Raw genomic sequence first — 4,419 nt, forward strand, 5'->3', positions numbered from 1 at the left:
AGTAGGACAAGAACTTACACCGATAAAGCTAGTTCTTCAACTCATGGAGCTAGGATTCTTTCATTCAACTTCCACACGCTGCAACGAAGGACGGGCAGACTGATTTGCTGTCGGTTAGCAAATGGAGGATTTTCTTCTCAACTTCAAAACCAATACAGCTGTGATTCAGGTGTTTCTTGTGTTGTTTATTCATTCTAAACTGCCATATTATACGATACTTGCTTTATTTCGTTTCGTTTTCGTCGCCGAAACGCAAGGAATGCTGCGGCCCGCGTTTTACATCGCAGCAACATTTTGGGGGAGGAAGTATTACACAGTATTACAACTATACACATTGGGTTATTTATTTATATCTTCAGGAAGGTGTATGTGTGCTTTGTTTCTTCTTTTAGTGTGTGATTTTTCTTTTGGCCTGCACAGGAGGAGGAGTTTCTTCAGATGCCATGTATCCTATTCCACTAAATTAGCTTTCCGTTTACGTTAGCTTACATTACACGTGTAACATTGGGACACACACACACTCCTCGCTTGCGCTTGCTGCTTGCTGTGGTTCGATCAGCAGTTTAATCTTATACACTTCAGGTTCACGGATTTTCTTCCAGCATATCCTTTTATAAAGAGACAATTCCTGTTTGGCGCGTTCCACACACCTTGGAGGACCGGAGAGTCTCTCCTACGGACAGTATTACACACATCTATATTCTTTCGTCTTTGTTTGTGGCTCTAGTATGCTTTTCAGATGGTTCCAAAAACGTAGCAAAAGGGCCTGCAAGTTCTTTCTATATCACGCACACACACACCGCACAAACGCAAGTGTATTGGGGCGGTCTGTTAATGCGTAAGTGCGCCGTATATAGTTTTGTTTTAAATATAAATAAATATGTTTTTTACATCACAGTTCGTTAAAATTAAAAACAAATTGTTATACTTATTCGACTCGTAACGTGTCCACACACGCACACACACATAAACACCATTGTCCTCTTACATCTGATTTCTGTTAGTCCGTGAATCTTGTGTGGTGACTCTAATTTTCACGATCGTTCTCGTGTCGTTTCTCCATTTTTTTCTTTTTTGGTAGTCCTTACTACACACACACACATACATACATTCATACATACGCTACACATACATACATACATACCTACCCATATCTACCCATAGCAGGCACACACGCAAAAACACACCGCACACCATACCGGTTGATCGAAGTTCCCGAGTGAAAAGGACATAACGCCTCTTTCTCCTAGAAAGATTGGTATGTGTGTGTGTGTGCCTTGTCTGTGTATAGCCCCTTTTTCCGACAAAATTTTCCCCACTTTCTTAAGATTTCCTGTCTGTCTGTTTTGCCTTCCTTTGCAGTTGCGTGGTTTGATTGATGATGGTATAGGCTTTTCGTTTTGTTTAAAATTTCTCTTTAACTACGACTAATTTCACTAGAAACAGATTTAGATTTAATCTTTTGCCCATCCCCCGTTTCTTACGATCCGCAAAAGATCGAATTCGACCTTTTTTTGGTTGCAGAAAAATTATCGTACACCTCGCGCGCGCGCTCCCTCTCTCTCCAATGGCCCAACACGTTTTCAGTCTAAGGAAAAATGGTATAACAAGCTTCGAATAAGCGTACATAAGGGAAATTAGTAATTGGAAATCTAGATTGCCGACTCGACAAACAGATGACGATTCGACCTAATTTCTCCCAAAGTGCAGCTTGTGTGCCAACGGAAGTTTTTCAGGGAGTCTTCTACTATACTGCTAAACTATACACACTTGTATTATTGTATCGAGTGAAACGATTCAAGAATTTTAACAGAGCGGGAAACACATTTCAAGGAAAATAAAGTCATAATAACTATAAGATAACATAGAGGAAGAATAGGGTAAAATAGATAACTCGCGTTCACACGCTCACGCTCACTTTACCAGTGAAAGGCCTGGATGATTTTACACGCCACCGTTCGTATTTACATTTACTATTTGGTCTATCTTTTTTCTTCTCCACTTTCTTTTGCGTACTCTGCTGTTAGTAGTAAGTAACACACCAATTGGTTTGTTTGTCTGTCTGTTTCTGTTTGGCCGGTGCCTGCATTTTTTTTTTGGTATGCAATTATTGAATGTGATCATCGGTTTGCTGTGTGCTTCTGATGCGCTACACAAGAATTTATCGAGGTTAATTTTGTGTGTTTTTGCTTTTGCTTTGATTTTGGTAAACTACTATCTTCTCTACTTCAATTTTGTCTTTGACAAAATCGTAGTTACAGTTTAGCGTGGTTTCTCTATTTTCTTTGCCTTCTTCTGTCTTTTCTAACTCTTTATCATGCTATTTCGCAATCCGTTTCCGAATGTGTGTTTCTTCTTTTGTTTTTATGAGTGTGTGCTTCTTTTCCACATGTAAATTTGACCTAAAACTTTCATCTAACATAGTTTGGTTGTATTTGTTTATGTTTTGTATTATTTTTTTCTTTGCGAAGAGTACTGGTTCAAAAAACTCACCCCGAAAACGTAGCCTCCCGACCGATAGTTTTCACGTTACTTTTCTTTTTTTTTTTTGTTTCAATATTTTTTTTACATTACTGGTAATGGTGCTAATGAATGCGCGAAGTATACTAATAGCTCTAGCCCGCACTTAGTTTTGTTTAATTTAGGGTTTTCTTTCTCCTTTTTCTTCATTTTCTGCCTGTATAGATCGACCGTTTCAATAGCGCTTTACTATGTACACCACACACGACACCGTATGTACACACACGCATTTACACGCAAATAGGACCCTTTTTTTGCTCGCAAGTTCTGACTGTCGATGTTTGTTCAAGTGTGTCCTGGTGTAAAGCGTTCAATATTTTTTTCACTTTCTTCTTTTTCCTAATTTTGATTTGTTTTCCTTTCATTCTTTCCTTTTCCTGCTCTTCTACGTATGACTTCTTCTGATTGTGTTGATTTTGTTGGTATACTAGTTGTTTTTGTTCTCGTTTTGGTACTTTTACGCATTTAATACGAACAGGTACAGCAACATCAGCAACGGTCTTTGCAGTCCAAAAATAACCCTTCAATTGAATAGCAATTAATGCACCATCAATGAGGGGTTCTCATTTTGTTTACAAGATGTCCTCTCGTATGGCGTTGTTCCTGCTCGGGGATTTTTGCTGGTAAGTCTGCGATAAAACTCAACTCCAATTCCAGGGTGACTTTTTTATTAGAGGTTGAAACTGATGGGAGCTCTTGGTATGGGACATACATCTGAAACGAAATACGCAAACCGAAATCGTTAATGGACCGTGCAAAAGATAAGTAAGTGGTCAGTAAATGGAAAGAAAGAATTGTAGAATACATAGACGCCATTTAATTGTTGTGGAAATTTCTTCAGCATTGAAACTGGCATGTTTTATCGATTCAATTGCACAATATTTACATACTAAACGGGAACAGCTTCCAGGAATTGGTCAAAACAATGCGATACTCTGCTTTATGAAACATTCCCTGAACAATAGCAACTGCAAGCAACGTAGGGTAGCCATTAGCGGAACGATGCGACCGGATCAGGAGGATGATGAGCGTCGTCCCACATTCATATAGCGTTCAATTTTGTCATTGGAAGCATTGGACATCGAACTCTTCCTTTATATATCTTGATTACTTTGCGTTCCTGGAAGTGGATATAATTAATAACTGAACCCTTTTCGCAAAATGGTATTAAATAGTACAGCACGAGACTGTTGTTAGCAGATTGACAGATGCGAGAATCGAGAACTTGGTAAGGTATAATTATTGACCAGCATGGTTTTTGAAAGCAACCTAGAAACCTCCAACTAAGGTAAAATTAAATTAGCTCATCTCTTCGTCTGAATGGAACACGAACAATGGCACGTTTCTATTCCAGAGAATTAAATTTGTAGAATTTATGTAAGACTGTGTGTCCTGCTCTTCTCTTACTGTCAATCAACAGTAACACTTCGCAAAGGGTAAACAAAAGGACACTTGTCGCTTCATGTGGACCCTCACTCTCATTCTCCCTCTCTCAGTCACCCGGTCCAACTTCAAACTCCGCTGCTAAGTATCCCTATCCCTCAACATGGGCAAAAAGGTTCCGAAAGCTCGGCGCGAGAACTTCGCTGATTGGATGGGTCGTCGTTGTCGTTGTCGGATATTCCGACCCCGATTCTCAGGTGCTTTTTACTGACGATGATGGTTGTGTCATGATGTTGGTGCGATGAGGGTTTGGAAGTACTCCTTCCTTACACACAGACCCTCACTTCCCCTGTGCATCTTGTGTGCTCGTGTTGGGAGTTGCTGTTCCTGCTGCTGCTTCTTCTCCGAGGATCTTCCACTACTTCCGGCAATAACACCGGGCGAGAGAGTGCGCGCATGCGCATATCCACACCAAACCACCGAAAGCTTCAAACAGCACGGTGGATCTTCTTTTAC

The sequence above is a fragment of the Anopheles maculipalpis genome, chromosome 2RL (assembly GCF_943734695.1).
Source record: "Anopheles maculipalpis chromosome 2RL, idAnoMacuDA_375_x, whole genome shotgun sequence".
Taxonomy (NCBI): domain Eukaryota; kingdom Metazoa; phylum Arthropoda; class Insecta; order Diptera; family Culicidae; genus Anopheles; species Anopheles maculipalpis.